The sequence below is a fragment of the Equus asinus genome, chromosome 11, assembly GCF_041296235.1.
Source record: "Equus asinus isolate D_3611 breed Donkey chromosome 11, EquAss-T2T_v2, whole genome shotgun sequence".
NCBI lineage: Eukaryota > Metazoa > Chordata > Mammalia > Perissodactyla > Equidae > Equus > Equus asinus.
In genome coordinates, this window is record NC_091800.1 from 9153851 (window position 1) to 9172283 (window position 18433).

The following is an 18433-nucleotide window of genomic DNA, read 5'->3' on the forward strand; positions in this document are numbered from 1 at the left end:
AGACTGGGATTGCTGCTGCAGACGGCTGCATGAGGGAAGGAGTGGGGGAGAGGTCAGGCATCCACAGGATCATCCAGAACTCCCTAGCGCCCTTGCAGCCTAGAGAGAAGCCCTCTAATGGGGTGAAAGCTTTCCCGTGGGGTGACCTTATCAAGCCAAGACCCCAGGAGACCAGGTAGTGAGAGCTGATGGGGAAACCGGGGTCAGCAAGCAAGAGAAAGTGCCCCCCCAACCCATGCTGTGCCTCGCCATCTCGGCTGAAGGTGGAGGGCTCAGAATATGTGGCTCTCTATCCCCATCTAGTGGCAATAGGCTGTAACTGCAACTGAATAATATCACAATGGGCAAGACCCACAGTTCCAGCATCTGGCAATTCATCAAATCTCCAGACCAGAGGGGAAACAATAAATACCCAGAATTATGTCCTGAAGACTCAGAAATAAGTAAACTAAATGACAATGAATTCAGAATAGCTATCATCAAAAAACTCAATGAGGTAAAAGAAAACATAGAGAAATAATTCAATGAGTTCTGGAGCTACTTCACAAAAGAGATTGAAACTATAAAGAAGAATTGATCAGAAATACTAGAGATGAAAAATACAGTGGAAGAGATAAAACAAAATATGGATTCCCTGAATGCTCGTGTGGACACCATAGAGGAGCAAATCAGCATAATCGAAGATAGACATGTTAAATGGCTCCAGAGAGAGGAGGAGAGAGAATTAAGACTAAAAAGAAATGAAGAAAATCTCCGAGAAATAGCTGACTCAATGAGGAAATGCAACATAAGAATTATAGGTACCCCAAAAGGTGAAGAGAAGGATAATGGAGCAGAAAGCCTGCTCAAAGAAATAATAACAGAGAACTTCCCAAATCTAGGGAATGAGAGAGAAATGTGTGTGGAGGAAGCTTCCAGATCTTGTAGATTTGTCAATGGAAAAAGACCTACTACAAAGCATATAGTAGTAAAGCTGGAAAAAATGAATGACAAAGAAAGACTACTCAGGGCAGCAAGGCAGAAGAAAATAACCTACAAAGGAACCCCTATCAGACTTTCAGTGGATTTCTCTGCAGAAACCTTACAAGCTAGGAGGAAATGGAATGACGTATTCAAAACTTTAAAAGATAAAAATCTTTGGCCAAGAATACTCTATCCAGCAAAAATATCCTTCAGATATGAGGGAGAAATTAAATCTTTCCCAGACAAACAAAAGCTAAGGGACTTCATAGCCATGAGACACCCCCCCCCATACAAGAAATCCTCAAGACGGCTCTCATACCTGAAAAAAGAAAAAACGGGAGAAAGGGGTCACAAAACACAGACTAAGGAGACAGATAGAATCAGAATAGAATAGCAAATATTCAACTATAGCATTAGGATAAAGGGAAGGAAAACACCAAAAACAAAGACAATCTTGTCACTTTAACCACAAACTCACAACACAAGTTTGAATGAGATATTAAAATTATAACTTAAAAGGGGAGGAGGAAAAGGATTGAATCAGTTTAGACTAAGGAAATAAGAGGCCATCAGAAAATGGACTATGCTATACACAAGATTCTGAATACAAACTTCAGGGTAGCCACTAAACTAAAAAGCAGAACAGAGACACAAAAAATAAATAAGAAAAAAACTAAGAAACTGCAGAAGTCAATGAGTAGACCAAAACACACAGGACGAGAAACAAAGGAAATGCAGGAAAATGGGAAGACACGTAACAGAATGACAGCATTATGCCCTCATACATCAATAATCACCCTCAATATAAATGGTTTGAACTCTCCAATAAAAAGACACAGAATGGCAAGATGGATTAAAGAACAAGATCCAACAATTTGTTGCCTCCAGGAAACACACCTCAGCTCCAACGAGAAATGCAGGCTCAGAGTGAAGGGGTGGAAGACGATACTCCAAGCTAATGACAAACAAAAGAAAGCAAGTATTGCAATACTTATATCAAACAAAGTAGATTTCAAGATAAGGCAGGTAAAGAGAGAGAAAGAGGGGCAGTATATAATGATCAAAGAGACACTGCATCAAGAAGAAATAGCACTTATAAATATCTATGCACCCAACATAGGAGCACCAAAGTTCATAAAGCAACTATTAACAAACCTAAAGGAAGATATTAAAAATAACACAATAATAGTAGGGGACCTCAACAGCCCACTCACATCATTGGACAGATCATCCAGACAGAAAATCAACAAGGAAACAGTGGAATTAAACAAAAAGGTAAAACAGTTGGACTTAATAGATATATATAGAACACTCCATCTAAAAACAGCAGAATACACATTCTTCTCAAGTGCACATGGAACATTCTCAAGCATAGACCATATGTTGGGAAACAAGACAAGCCTCTATACATTTAAAAAAATTGAAATAATAACAAGGATCTTCTCTGATCTTAATGCTATGAAGCTAGAAATTAATTACAAGAAAAAAGCTGGGAAAGTGACAAAGATGTGGAGACTAAACAATATGCTATTGAACAAGCAATGGATCACTGAAGAAATTAAAGACGAAATCAAAACATATCTGGAGACAAATGAAAATGATAACATGCCATACCAACTCATATGGGATACAGCAAAAGCTGTATTAAGAGGGAAATTCATTGCAATACAGGCACACCTTAACAAACAAGAAAAATCCCAAATAAGCAATCTCAAATTACACCTAACTGAATTAGAGAAAGAAGAACAAATAAAGCACAAAATCAGCAGAAGGAGAGAAATAATAAAAATCAGAGCAGAAATAAATGCTATTGAAACAAAAAAGGCAGTAGAAAGGATCAATGAAACAAAGAGCTGGTTCTTTGAGAAGATAAATAAAATTGACAAACCCCTAGCCAGACTTACAAAGAAAAAAAGAGAGAAAGCTCAAGTAAACAAAATCAGAAATGAAAGAGGAGAAATAACAACAGACTCCACAGAAATATAATGGATTATAAGAGAATACTACGAAAAACTATATGCCAACAAAATGGATAACCTAGAGGAAATGGATAAATTCTTAGACTCTTACAATCTCCCAAAGCTAAGTCAAGAAGAAGCAGACAATCTGAACAGATCAATCACAAGGAAAGAGATTGAAACAGCAATAGAAAGCATCCCAAAGAATAAAACCCCAGGATCAGACGGCTTTCCTCAGGAATCCTACCAAACTTTCAGAGAGGATTTAATACCTATACTTTTCAAGCTATTCAAAAAAAGTAGGGCAGATGGAACAATTCCTAACACATTCTACAAGGCCAACATCACTCTGGTACCAAAGCCTGACCAGGACAGCACAAAGAAGGAGAACTACAGGCTAAGACTGCTGATGAACATAGATGCAAAAATTATGAACAAAATTTTGGCAACCCAAATTCAGCAATACATCAAAAAGATCATACATCATGATCAAGTGGGATTCATACCAGGGACACAGGGATGGTTCAACATCTGCAAATCAATCAATGTGATACACCACATCGACAAATTGAGGAATAAAAACCACATGATCATCTCAATAGATGCAGAGAAAGCATTTGACAAGATCCAACAGCCATTTATGATAAAAACTCTCAACAAAATGGGCATAGAAGAAAAGTACCTCAACATAATAAAGACCATATATGACAAACCCACAGCCAACATCATACTCAATGGGCAAAAACTGAGTGCCATCCCCCTGAGAACAGGAACGAGATGAGGATGCCCTCTATCACCACTCTTATTCAACATAGTACTGGAGGTTTTGGCCAGAGCAATTAGGCAAGAAAAAGAAATAAAGGGTATCCAAATTAACAATGAAGAAGTGAAACTCACTGTCTGCAGATGACATGATTCTATATATAGAAAACCCTAAAGAATTCATTGGAAAACTATTAGAAATAATCAACAACTGTAGCAAAGTTTCAGGATACAAAATAAACTTACAAAAATCGTTGCATTTCTATACTTTAATAATGAACTAACAGAAAGAGGACTCAAGAATACAATCCCATTTACAGTCGCAACAAGAAGAATAAAATACCTAGGAATAAATTTAACCAAGGAGGTGAAAGACCTATACAATGAAAAATGTAATACATTATTGAAAGAAATTGATGATGACATAAAGAAATGGAAAGGTATTCCATGCACATGGATTGGAAAAATAAACATAGTTAAAATGTCCAGACAACCTAAAGCAATCTACAGATTCAATGCAATCCCAATCAGAATCTAATGACGTTCTTCATGGAAATAGAACAAAGAATCCTAAAATTCATACGGGGCAACAACAGACCCCGAATAGCTAAAGCAATCCTGAGAAAAAAGAACAAAGCTGGAGGTATCACACTCCCTGACTTCAAAATATACTACAAAGCTATAGTAATCAAAACAGCATGGTACTGGGACAAAAACAGACACACAGATCAATGGAACAGAATCGAGAGCCAAGAAATAAACCCACACATCTATGGACAATTAATTTTCGACAAGGGAGCCAAGACCATACAGTGGAGAAGGGAGAGTCTCTTCAACAAATAGAGTTGGGAAAACTGGACAGCCACATGCAAAAGAATGAAGTTAGACCATTACCTTACACCATGCACAAAAGTCAACTCAAAATGGATTAAAGACTTGAATGTAAGACCTGAAACCATGAAAATTCTAGAAGAAAACATAGGCAGTAGGCTCTTTGAAATCAGTCTTAGCAGCTTGTTTTCAAGCACCAGTCTGACTGGGCAAGGGAAACAGTAGAAAAAAATAAACAAACAGGACTACAGCAAACTAAAAACTTCTGAACAGCAAAGGAAACCATCAACAAAATGAAAAGACAACTGGGAGATATTTGCAAACTATATATTGATAAGGGGTTAATATCTAAAATATATTTAAAAACTCATACATCTCAACAATAAAAAAACTAACAACCCAATTTAAACATGGGCAAAAGATCTGATTAGACATGTTTCCAAAGAAGATATACAGATGGCTAACCTGTACATGAAAAGATGTTCAACATCACTAATTATTAGGGAAATGCAAATCAAAACCAAAATGAGATATCACCTCAAGTCTGTCAGAATGGCTATAATTAACAAGACAGGAAATAACAAGTGTCAGAGAGGATGTGGAGAGAAGGGAACTCTCATATACTGCTGGTGGGAGTGCAAACTGGTGCAGCCACTATAGAAAACAGTATGGAGATTCTTCAAAGAATTAAGAATAGAACTACCATATGATACAGCTATTCCACTGCTGAGTATTTATCCAAAGAACATGAAAACATGAATGCATAAAGATATATGCACCCTTGTGTTTATTGCAGCATTATTCACAATAGCCAAGACTTGGAAACAACCTAGGTACCCCCCAAGGGATGAATGGATCAAGAAGATGTGGTCAAGAAGTCAAATACCATATGATCTCACTCATAAGTAGAAGATAAAAACAACAAACAAACACACAGAGACAGAGACTGGATTTGTGGTTACCAGAGGGGAAGGGGGTAAGGAAGAGGGTGAAAGGGGCATTTAGGCTCACGTGTGGTGATGGGTTGTAATTAGTCTTTGGGTGGTGAATGTGATGTAACCTACACAGAATTCGAAATATAATGGTGTACACCTGAAATTTATATAATGTTATAAACCAATGTTACCTCAATTAAAAAATAAAAATAGAACTAACATATAATCTAGTAATCCCGCTTCTGGGTATATTTATCCAAAGGAAATGAAAACAGAATCTCGAAAAGATAGCTGCACTCCCAAGTTCACTGCAGCCTTATTCACAACAGCCAAGACATGGAAACAACACAAATGTCTGTCAACAGATGAACAGGTAAAGAAGTTGTGGTGTATATATACACACACATAATGGAATATTACTCAGCCCTGATAAAGGACATTCTGCCATTTGTGACAACATGGATGGACCTTGAGTACATTATGCTAAGTGAGATAAGTCAGAGAGAAAAAGACAAATGCTGTATGATATCACTTACATGTGGAATCTAAAAAGCTGAAGTTGTAGAAACTAAGAGTAGAATGCTAGTTACCATGGGATGGGAGATGGGGAGATTGAGGAGATGTTGGTGAAAGTGTACAAACTTGCAGTTGGAAGATGAATAAGTCCTGGACATCTAATGCACAGCACTGTGATTATAGTCAACAATACTGGATTACCATAGTCCCCCCTTATCCACAGGGATACGTTCCAAGACCCCCAGTGGATGTCTGAAACCACGGATAGCACTGAACGCTATACCGTGATGATTGATCTGATAATGAAGTCTGCTACTGACTAACAGCGGGTAGCATATACAGTGTGGATCCACTGGACAAAGGGATGGTTCACTTCCCAGGCAGGACAGAGCAGGACGGTGGGAGATTTCAACAGCTACTCAGAACAGGGTGCAATTTAAAACCCACAAATTGTTTATTTGGGGAATTTTCCATTTAATATTTTTGGATGCAGTTGACCATGGGTAATTGAAACCTCAGAAAGCAAAACCACGGATAAGGGGGGGCCTACTGTATATACTTCAAAGTTGCTAAAAGACTAGATCTTAAATATTCCTGCCACAAAATGAAATAATAATTATGTGATGTGACAGAGGTGTTAGCCAACGCGATAGTGGTAATTATATTGCAATATATGAATGTAACAAATCAAAAGAAAAGAGAGAGTAAAAACTATAAAACTCAGGAAAAAGCATAGGAGTAAATCTTCATGACTTCAGATTTGGCAAAGTTTTCTTAGCTATAAGACCTAAAGTACAGTAACAGAAGAAAAAATGGGTAAGTTGGACTTCATCAAAATTAAACACTTTTGCACTTCAAAAGACACCATTAAGAAAGTGAAAAGACAACCCACTGAATGGGGAAAAAAAATTGCAAATCTTGTATCTGATTAGAGAATTGTACCTAGAATATATAAAGAACTCTTACAACTCAATAACAAGAAGACAAATAAGCCAGTTTTAAATGGGCAGAGGATTTGAATATTGAGGATGGATATTTCTGCAAAGAAGATATATAAATGGCCAGCAAGCACATGAAAAGATGTTCAACATCCTTAGCCATTAAGAAAATGAGCATCAAAACCACAATGAGATACCACTTCACACCCACTAGGATGTTGTTATTGACAATGTGGAAAAATTGGAACCCTCATACACTGTGGGTGGGAATGCAAAATGGTGCAACCACTTTGGAAAACAGTCTGACGACTCTTCAAAATATTAAACATAAAGTTACTATTTGATCCAGCAATTTCACTCCAAGGTATACACAACAATAGAAATGAAAACATATGTTCACACAAAAATGTGTACACAAGTATTCCTGGCAGTGTTATTCGTAGTAGCCAAAAACTGAAGGAAAAAAACCCTACTGGCTGTCAACTAATGTATGGATAAATAAAAAGTGGTATATCCATACCATGAAATGCTCTTCAGCAATAAAAAGGAATGAAGTATCAATAGATGTTAAAACATGGATGAAACTTGAAAACTTTGTAAGTGAAAGAAATTATTCACAGAAGACCACATAATTTTATGATTGTGTTTTTATTAAATGTCCAGAATAAACAAATCCATAGAGACAAAAAGTAAATTAGTGCAGTACAAACTTCCGGTCACAAAATAAATAATTCTCGGGGATGCGACGTGCAGCCTAGTTAACAATACTATATCGTATATTTGCAAGTTGCTAAGAGAGTAGATCTTAAAAGTTCTCATCACAAGAAAACAATTTGTAACTGTGTATAGTGATGGATGTTAACTAGACTTATTGTGGTGATCATTTTGTGTATACAAATATCAAATCATTATATTGTTCACCTGAAACTAATAAAAAGTTATATGTCAATTATATCTCAACTACAAAAATAAATAAGTGGGATTCATATGCAACCATATTTTTAAAATTAAAAAAAATAAAATAGAAAGTAGATGAGTGGTTGGGGCAGGGCCTCAGAGAGATGGGAGGTTTGGAGGGAAATGGCCAAAGGGCATGGATTTCTTTTTGGAGTGATGAGAATGCTCTGAAATTGACTATGGCGATGATTGCACAACTCTGTGAATATACAAAAAAGATCACTGAATTGTACCTTTAAATATGTGAATTGTATGGTGTATGAATTATATTTCAATAAAGTGGTTGTGAAGAAGAGGAGGAGGAGGAGGGGAGGGAAGCAGGAGAGAGAGAGGAAGATTCCTGCCCATTCCAGACCTTCTAAAACTAAAGACAATTAGGGTACGCCCCGGGCTCAGATTTTCCTTCCCTGACTTTGTGGGTAGAGGAGGAGCATGGTTGCTGGTATAATTAGCCTCCCACCAGCGCCCCAGGGCTCCAGCCACACTTGCCCTCTGGGTAGTAGCGTCTGGGAGTGGCAAAGGGAACAAGGACGGTAATGCCATTGCCTCTGTCACTCAGGGGGCATGATGCTACTTTGGGCTCCAATAGTATGAATTACTTTTGATAGAGCATGAGATTTATCTCCCCTTGACCAGAGATGGATCTAAGACAGTTCTGTGGACAGAAATTCTTAATCCTAGCTTCAGGACTACGTTACTATAGGTATAAACAGCCACATTTCCATTTCCCACGAGATGGCAGTGTTGTCACACTCGAATTCTGTCACACGGCCCTGTTCTCCTCCCTCAGAAAGAACAGGAGACATCAACGAAATGGATTCTAGTTTTCCGGCCTCTGAAATCACATAGGCCTGAGTTTTACTTGAATAAATGATTATAAAATAACTATTAAACTGTTAATTAAAAGGGAAAGAATTACGATTATTTAAAATTAAACAACTCTTCTTTATTAAACCTCCTTACTAAAAATGTATTGTGGAAAAAATATTCCTTTCAAGCAGGAAAGTAAAGATTTCATTTGATATTGTTTTTAGCCCACATTGACCCCACGCAAATTGGAGCTACCCTGTGTCCCTTGACACCTTCTCTCCCTGAAGTGGAAGGATCCCTCAATGAGCTCGTTTAGCCCAGGGCTAAACAGCAAAGTTGCTGAGAGGCGGGGGCTCTGGGGCCCACAGATCCGCACTTGAATTCTGGCCCCGCCACCTGCTAGCTGAGCGATTTTCACCTCTGCATGCTTGATTTTTTCATCTGTAGGAAAGAGAATAGTTCTTCCCTCACTGAGTGTTGTGGGGAGTAAAGGAGTACTTAGAACAGTGCCTGGCAGATAGTACGCGCTCAATAAATGATAGTCATTTACTCAATGGTTCTCAGCTCTGGGTGCTCACTGGCACCCCCTGGGGAACTTTTTAAGTCATTAATCCCCAACGCAAATCAAAACCACAATGAGATATCGCCTCACATCCATTAGCATGGTTGTTATCAAACAACAAACAGAAAATAGCGAGTGCTGCCAAGAAATTCAGAGAAACTGGAACCCTTATGCGTTGTTAGTGGGAACGTGAGACGATACAGCTGCTATGGAAAACAGTGTGGCAGGTCCTGCTAAGTCAGACAGGGAATTACCGTATGATCCAGCAATTCCACTTCTAGGTATATATGCCCAAGAATTGAAAACAAGGACTCAAAGAGAGATTTGTACACCTATCTTCACAGCAGAATTGTTCACAATAGCCAAAAGATGGAAACAATCCCAATATCCAGTGACAGATAAATGGATAAACAAATGTGGTATATACACATAATTAAATATTATTCAGCCTTAAAATGGAAGGAAATTCTGACCCATGCTGCAACATTGGATGAACCGCGAAGACATTATGCTACGTGAAATAAGCCAGACACTAAAGGGCAAATATTGTACGATTCCACTCATATGAGGCACTTAGAGTCAAATTCATAGAGATGGAAGGAACAGTGGTTGTCAGGGTCTGGGGGCAAGAAGGAGTGTGCAACTGTTGTTTAATGAGACAGAGATTCAGCTTTGCAAGATCAGAAGAATTCAAGAGATGCATAGTGGTGATGTCTGTACCACAGTGAGAATGTACTTAATGCCATGGAACTACACACTTAAAAGTGGTTAAAAGGGGGCCTGCCATGGCAAAGCGGATAAGTTCACTCACTCTGCTGTGGTGGCCAAGGGGTCACCGGTTCGGATCCCGGCGCTGCTCATCAAGCCATGCTGTGATGGTGTCCTACGTAGGAAATGGGGGAAGATGGGCGAAGATGTCAGCTCAGCGATAATCTTCTTCAGCAAAAATAAGAGGATTGGTGGCTGGTGTTAGCTCAGGGCTAATCTCCCTAAAAAAAAACGTTAAAATGTAAATTTAGTGTTATGTATATTTCACCACAATTTTTTAAAGTCTTTCTCTTTTCAAAAACATTTTAAAGAGAAATTACCAGAACAACAGAAATCCCAGTTTCTGGGGTATAGTCTAGGCATTAATATCTTATAAAAACTGCCCTGGGAATTCGAAAAGTCCTCGAGTGGGTGGGTCATTCGGTCATTCGGAGAAGAAGCCGGGAAGGGAAAGCAGCGGAGAGAATCTCAGGATGCTGGGACTCTCAGGGCGACTCCTTTCTGCCCTCTGCCGGCCCAGCTCGGACTCCGAACCCTCCAGCCTCCCCGTGCTCAGCCGCTAGGATCCGGGAGGCTGAGGGGTGCTCTGGGTGAGTACAGGAGTCACCAGAATTCAAAGCTGGGTAGTGGCTTTGGGACCACCATGTGATGACAGCTTCCATTAGGACTGAAATCTGGAAATAAGCCCATTCGTAGGCCCCGACTGCCCCACGGCAAGTACTACCCTGAATAAAAGCCAGCAGTGACCTTCTGAGGGGCACTCCAGCCTCAAGAGTATGTATTTCAGCCGAGAGCTTTCATCCATCCAGCATGCCTGTCTGAGCTGGCCTGGGCCCCACATGGACATGACGCCCCTCCCAGGGCTCATCCTCTTGGTGTCTAAGCCCCAGAACCATAAACTGACCTAGTGGCCTCCTGGGACCCTGAAGAAGAGAGCTTAGCCTTGGGTCAGGGTGCCATTTCCCAGCTAGGACTGCAGTTGCCCCGAGCAAGGCCCAAGGGGCGCAGCGCTGTGGGAGGAACCTTTCTCTTCTTCGGAGCTGCCCCTCTGGGCGAGGTGGGCTGGGCCTGGGGACTGCAGAAGTGGCCTGCGGGGTGGTGGAACGAGTGGACAGACTCGAAAAAAATGCCGATAATTTAAGGGTGAGAGGGCTATGGAAGGGCCATCCTGGGAGCTGGGAGGGAGGCCCAACCCCCACCTCTTGCCCCCAGGGGTCTCTGCCCAGCCTGCCCTTCCTCCTGCCGCACCAGCCAGGTCAGACATGAAGCTGGTACGCAGAGTTGAAAGTGTCCCCCAGATCCACTATGCTGTACATGCGCAGACACGAGCATACCCACACACACTCACTCTCCCATGTGTAAACAGGCGCATATATGCACAGACGCAGACGCACAACACCATCGGGCAGCTACATTATTAAAATGTGCATTGACAACATACTAAGGGGGAGTGGGGGCAGCCCCTGTGAAACTGTTCAAAACTCACTCTGATGAACTGCCCTGTTTTCCTTTTGGAACAACAAGGATGTCACAACTCCACAGAAACACCCCAAACAGGAGCCAGCGGAGTCGGGGGACGCCTGTACCAAATGCCCTGTCGGGATCCGTCCAGGCCCAGGCTATTACTAGTGTGTAAACACCGAGGGCTAGAATCACCAGGAGGCAGAGGAGAAGAGAACCAATTAGATAAACCTTCGTGCTTACAGCCCCATTAGTTAAATGATCACTTTACTGTGCCCAAAGCGAGCCATAAGACTAATCCACGTGTGACCGGCTTTATGGGGGCTGTGGGCTCTTTACAAGCTTCCTCTGCTCGCAAGTGTCAAATTGGAGCTGTATTGATAGATAAAAGAAAAATCGAGCTGCTGTGATGGCAGCCTTTCCCTTCGATATCTTTATACTGTGCTATAAAAGCCTATTATACTTAATTTAAAGAGTGAAAATTGTTGACATCTCTTTCAATTGCTAATCTTTAGGAAACAATGAGTGGAATATTATTTGAAATGAATAACTACTCAGTTTATTGGAGAGTAGTAAAAATCTAATAGTTGGCAAAACAATATGGTGTTTACTCTTCAAGATAGTCGGGTTTATTAGCTTAAGCACCAAGCGGGCGAGAGTCAGCTCAGCCCTTGTCTTCCCGGGGTTTACTCAGCTTGTGGCACCTGAGGTTTTGTTTGTTGTTGTTGTTGTTACCTTTTTCTTTTTTTTCTTTCTTTCTCCCCTCCCTCCCACTCCAAAAAGGATCAAAGGCAACACTTTTAAAGAACTTATTCTCGAATGTGGCGTATATTGATTTAACTGAAAAATATCCTTCAAGGGAAAAGAATGTTTGTCGGACGCTAAATTCTTAGAAGTCATAATTTCCCAAAGTGAGAGATTTCAGGTCTGGAAGCTAAAGTTCAGACACTTGACCAGGTCTGGGAGCAAGTCTGATGGGTTTGTGTGTCCAGGCAGCCCACGTGCACGCACGCACACACACAAACAGACACAAATACACACACATTCTCACACGCACACCTACGGCAGGATTGGGAGAACCGAGGCTGGCTCAGGGCCCTGTGCTACCTTGTCACCACACTTAGCAGCCACGTCCTCTGCTTGTCTGCTCCACTCGCCCGGGAGCTCCGGGAGGCAAGGACTGGGTCTCATTCAGCTGTGTCCTGGCAGCCTGCGAGTGCTTGGAAGACAGGCATTTCATAAACACTTGTGGAATGAGGTGGTAAATGAGTCCACCTCGAACCAGAGAAATCATTTTTATTATAACATTTTGAGAACAGACTTTTTGTGCTAATGGCACCTGATTCTTTCTTCTTTAGGCCTCAGCTTGGTTCCCACCCCAGGAGTCCTCTGTGCGTCTTCTTCAGGGAGGACCTCTGTGCGGCGGTGGGAAGTTCACACCTGTCTGTCTATTTCTACAGAACTGTTTTCATTGTCGTGTGCTTATTTATAGCAACCCTCAAATGTCCAAATCAGGGTGAACAGCTGGGCGGTTCATTCACTAGACCCTGACCATGCTTTTGTCAACTGTGATCGCTCGTCTGTTTACAGAAATAAAGCTCTTTCGCCTTCATCAGCCCTCAGTAAATGATGATGTGTGATTTCTTTCACTTTGGGGCCTTCGGCTCCTGGTTTTCACACCACAGGGTCAGGGATCAAGGCCTAGGCCCATAGTTCCCCACCGTGACCGTATAAATTTGCCTGCACAGCAGCCCTGGGGAAGGGCCCCAGGAAACCACATTTTTAACAAGCGCACTGCGAAACTGCAAGTGCTCAAAATGACTTCATCCTAACAGAGACCACTTTTCTCCAGCAACACCATAAGCGGAAGCAGAATTCATGAGTATGCTGTTAAGCTCCACTTTGGGTTCTGAATTCGCTGAGGGCAAGTCTAGGGCCCAAGGAAGGTTCTGGAGCCTCGAGGTGCAGCACAAAACAGGACCCTAAATATTGGCTGCCATGCTTTCCATTGGCCCATCCCATCCTGGAATCAGGAACCAAAACCCCACCACTAGCTTCAGCCGAGGGGCCACGCAGGTGGCGGGGCCAGCGTCTCCTCTCTGCTCGCAGTGCTGCTGTGGGATTGTGGAACAGCAAAGAGGAATCAGCCCCGAGTTCAAAAGGCGAAGAGGCCTCCCGAGCAAGCCCCTGCCGCTGGGCCTGCAGATCACTCATGCCAAGAAACGCTGCTTATCTCCTGAACTTTCAGCCTGCTAATTCCAACCAAAGTACATATCGCTTAGCTTTAGGCAATAAAAAGAAAAAAATTATGTTTATCTGCTGTGGCCAAATCCAGTCTCTCCCAGATGACTCTTCTGTGGGACTATTTCCTTGTTCTCCGTGTTCCAGTTTCTGCAGTCAAGGCCAGCCAAAGATCAAGGCTCGCCCAGTGGCCTGAGAACTTGGCCTCATCAACGAGGTCAGTCAGAAGGCCCTGCACCCAGTTACCCAACAGGCTCTATTCAGGGTCACTGCCAAGGTCAGGAGCACTTATGCAGAAAAGCATTGGCTCTCAGGCTCTCTGTTCCATAAATAATGGGCTGCTGGTCAACTGGGATTCAGAAGGCATTGGAGATATCTAAGTAAATCCCTTTTTTAGGCCAGGTTAGACCTCTAGGAGCTCCAGGAGGACTAATGCCTAAAGAAGCCACCACCTGACTCTGGGCGGTACCCGAGCCCCAAGGGTGGCCAGAGACAGGCCGGGGGGGCAAGAGACATGAAGCCCAGCCCTGCCGCTACCTGCTTTACCTGCCAATGGTCCCCGTGTCTGGTTAGCAGCACTGTCGGGGAAGGGAAATGTATTGGTGGCAACTATCAGATGTCGCTTCTTCTCAGAGGCCTCTGAGAGACAGGACCAGGTGAAAGATGAGCCAGACACATGCACCAGAGTGGCTCTGAGCCCACAGTCTTGGCCCCAGCCCTGGCTCTCTTTGGTTTTGCAGTTGACAAAGGCTCAAATCCTCTGGTGGATATGTGGGAATGGTGAGGTGGGGATGGGGGTGCCCCACTAGTCATTTCTTAGGGCAGCAGCCCCAGAGAAGCATCCTGAGAGGAGCAAGGCCCTCAGGGCTCCACTGCGCCAGCGCCAACCCACTCCGCTCAGCCCTTGCGCCACCACCACACCTGTCAAGAGCAGAAAAGGTTTCTACTGCCCATTCTGTGAAGGGCACCTCCTTGCTAGGACTGAGCTGCCCAGATGCAGGCTGCATCCAGAGATCTCCCCTCTAGCAGGACACCTGTTAAGAGTATGTTTGCGTGCCCGTTGCCCCCACTGCAGCTTGGTTTGACAGTTTTATTTCTCCCAGAGGCAGTGTAATTTGCCACATGTGACACTGTTCCTACAGAAAGCAGAGGCCCCATAGGAGCTTCTAGAAAAATGCTGCTCTCACAAGCGCCAGAAATGGCAGCCTTTAAAGACACCCAGCGTTCAGCACTGAAGAGCTGGAGGACAGAGCAGGTGACGTGCTGGAGGGATGTCTCTGGTTTACTTGCACTTGCTCCTGGGCAGCAGGCAGTCCCGGCGTGGAGGCAAGAGCCACAGGTGTGCACTGCAATTGGAAGGGAAGGGAGGGGAGAGCCCATGCAGATTTTTTTGGACGCGTCTTCTATATCTCACTGTCTCCTCACTCAGCAGGCAGCAGCATCCACATGCAGCACTGATTCTGCCAGAGCATTAATGATGCTGTAAAATAATAAGGCTTGAGACCGCCCGCACGAGGGTGAGCACTTGATAAAAGGGAGATTTACAGCCACATCCATCAATTTAATTATCTTTTACTAGGGTTTAAACTTAGTGGTAACACTAATCTCTATTTAGTACGGTTTACGGGATCTATGGACACTTTACAATCTTCCTCTATTCCCAAGTGTCAAATTATGGCAATATTGATAAAACAGTGGAGTAAACGGGAGGTGAGACAACCCCAGAACCAGCTAATATGCTTTTTACTGCACTGTAAAAGCCTATTACTCTCTGATTTCAAATGAAAATTTGTGGCCAATAATCTGGGTTGATAATGTTTCGGAAGCAATCTACAGATAATAAAAGTTGCCTCTTAGCCTTCTTCGTCACCCCCCACCCCAGCCCCAACCCCGAGCCCAGCCTCCTGCATGGACTTGACCATAAAAGCCAGTGCCTCAGGGGCCCAGATGGAACCCGCCGGCTCGGCCGATCGGCAGCCTCCTCCGGGCCGGCCTGCGGGGAGCCTGCCCGCCACCTGCATGGGCCGCCTGCAAGCAGCCAGTTTTCAGAGGCCTTTGTAGGAGTGCATGCTCCACACTTTTCAGGGGAAAGGAAGAAGGAGCAGCCCAGACCTTTGGTCCCTGAAAACTGCCTCCTGGAACGTCTCTAGCCAACTGTGTAGCTATATTGAAGGGATCTGTGGGCCAATATTGTGCTTTTGAGCCCAACACCCCCAGAAGGTACCGTTGCCCTCTCTGAAGTAGCTGTTTCTTTCTAATCCACTCCCTTCTGCGGTCAGGCCGATCCCTCTTCCCCGATGCCCTTTGCGTGGTGTTCAATCTGGGTGTTCTCTTTCTAGAACATGGCGTCAAACCTTTGGTACTTCCCGACTTACTTGGAACTGAGACCCGGGCCTTCCGAGGCAAGCACGCCACTGTTTTCAAACCGAGGCTCCCTGTAGAGCAGAGGGTACTCATCAGAGAACTTTGCTGGTTCTGGATGGAAAGGGGAGATGGTCTGTGCCCCTTTCTCAGCCCCTACAACCTCCTCAGGGCCCTGAATCATTCAAAGCCCCCAGGACTGGCTCAGCCCGCACTGCCTCAAACTCCGGGCAGGCTGCCTCCATCCCACATGGTGCTTTTGTCTCTTTAGAGGAAGGCACTCCTTTCTCCAGGTGACTTCAGTCCTGTGCCCCACGCACACCTTCATCGTCAGGGCTGAGCTGTGGCAGAAGCTGAGGCTCAGCCCTAGCGGAAGCACTGGCTCCGGGCTCTAGACGTGAGTTTCCCAGTGTCAAGTCCGGCTTAAAGTCTGTGCTCCAGAAGCCCCTCTCCAGGCAACTTGCTCCCTGGTTCTACTTCTCTATCTGCATCACAATCTGGAAGGAAATGGTGGCTGGGGACACAGGGACAGAGTGTTTGGGGAGAGAGGGAGACGTCCCCCACCCCTCCAGGGCACAGCGATCCCACCAGCCAGGCTGCTGAGGACGGTCCGGTGCAGTGAGATGGCTCAGAAGAGACAGCGCCCACTGTCATCATGACTCTTACAAATGCTCTCGATACAGCTGTGGGTGCAGAACACTTTTACAGCCACAGACTCTAATCCTCTCCAAACAGGAGCCTCTACCAACCGTAAATAAGGTATTACCCTGTGAATCGGAGACAGCCTTGTCTCTGGCTTGGAGTCCAAAGAAACTAGCTCTATGACTCTCACAACTTCTCTGAGTCACAGATTTTGATTTGTACGATGGAATTACTTGCCCCCTCTAAGAGCCTTTATGAAAATCACATGAACATGTAATATATACGGAAGCTCTTTGTAAACTGTAAAGTGCTATAACAATGACAACAATAATATAATGACACCAAACAGTTACTCACTATGTGCCAGGCAGCGGGCTAAGCATTTCATATGTGTTACTTTCTTTAAATACCCCCCAAAACCTTATATTGGAGGTATTATTATTATTATTATCCCTATTTTAATGATGCAGAAACTAGGCTCGGAGAGGCTGAGGGACTTGTCCAAGGTCACATAGAGACAGAGGCGACCTGACTCCGGTGCCCGTGTCCTTAACCACCGAGTGCTGCTCATGAAGCTGTGGGGGTGATGGGCTGTGGAGCCTGGAAAACAGAAATGCTGTCAGTGTGGTCAGTTGGCCTTGTGGGTTGCAGGAACCCAGAGTCAGGCTGGCATATGAAGCCATCGAGAAGGGACTGGAGCCCTTCCTTTGCCAACTTGGCTCTCCCAATCAAAGCATAAAGATAAACAATGTTTTTCAGAGCACTGGTGTTCCCCAGATCTGAACCAAGCAAAATAACTAGATACAAATCTAGACTCCCTGAATTTGGAAGCTGGTGTTGGGCATGTGAGGCTGTGGGGGCTCGAGGATCGTGTAAGCCACCAAGGCAAGATGACTTGTTTGAGGGCATGTTGCAGATAAGAGGCAGACGGGAGACTATAAGACAGCTTTCTCACCTCCCAGCTCAGGGCTTGTTCATCGCGCCAGGTGAGCCTTTGCAAGCAGTGAGCCATATCCTGCATCAGCACCATCTGGGGAGTCTGTGCTCAAATGTAGATTCCAAGGCCGTCTTAGCTTGCTTCTGACCAGGAATCCACATTTAAACAGACATATATGTCTTTTACATGCCATACCCTGCCCCTCGTCCCCTAGGAGATGAGGTGCCCCAGTGCCGTCTTTGGAGGCCTCTTTTTGCTCTGTGGACTATGGTAGAGGGACTGGGCGCCAGCGGGCATATTTCTTGGATTCATTTTAAATGAGGGACTGGCAAAGAGGCCGCTCCACGATGGTGAATTAAATCTAGCCCCACCTCCCCCCCCCCCCAGGCACACATTGCCGCTTCTGAATTTTCACACAGATCTTTAAAAACCACCTTCCCCTCCCCACAAATTCTTTTTCAGATGGCTTTTCCTCTCTCTTTCCAGGCCAGATCCAATCCAAGGCTGGTCCTTCACTCCCTGTGTCAACCCCACTGCATCCCTGAAAAACACTTATAGAACGTGGCTGTGATTTCATCCTCCCAAACGCAAGTTGGAAGATGGAGCCCTGGCCCTAACCTGTGCCCAGAGCTGGGGGAGAGGCGGGTTTCTAATCTGGGCCGTCACTGTATGTGCCCTGTACTTGGACCAAGGTGCCGGAGAGTGAGGCCAAAGAGGTGGATGGGAAGACAACCGCATTTCACAGAGCAATGGTGGACATTGACGTACAGGGCGGCAGGGCACGTGGTATG

The 18433-nt window shown here is 44.0% G+C and overlaps 1 long non-coding RNA gene across 3 annotated transcripts in view; it reads right to left on the reverse strand.

The window, feature by feature from the left end:
* Window positions 1–18433, reverse strand: part of LOC139046596 (uncharacterized) — a 35903-nt gene that overhangs the window by 14985 nt on the left and 2485 nt on the right. For 2 of the 3 annotated variants that reach the window (XR_011506839.1, XR_011506837.1), the window contains exons 3-5: window positions 16078–16137; window positions 12569–12680; window positions 10044–10221 (exon numbers count right to left, since the gene is read on the reverse strand). This is a non-coding gene — a long non-coding RNA (uncharacterized lncRNA). The remainder of the gene's footprint in view (window positions 1–10043; window positions 10222–12568; window positions 12681–16077; window positions 16138–18433) is intronic. The other variant, XR_011506838.1, reaches the window with a different exon arrangement.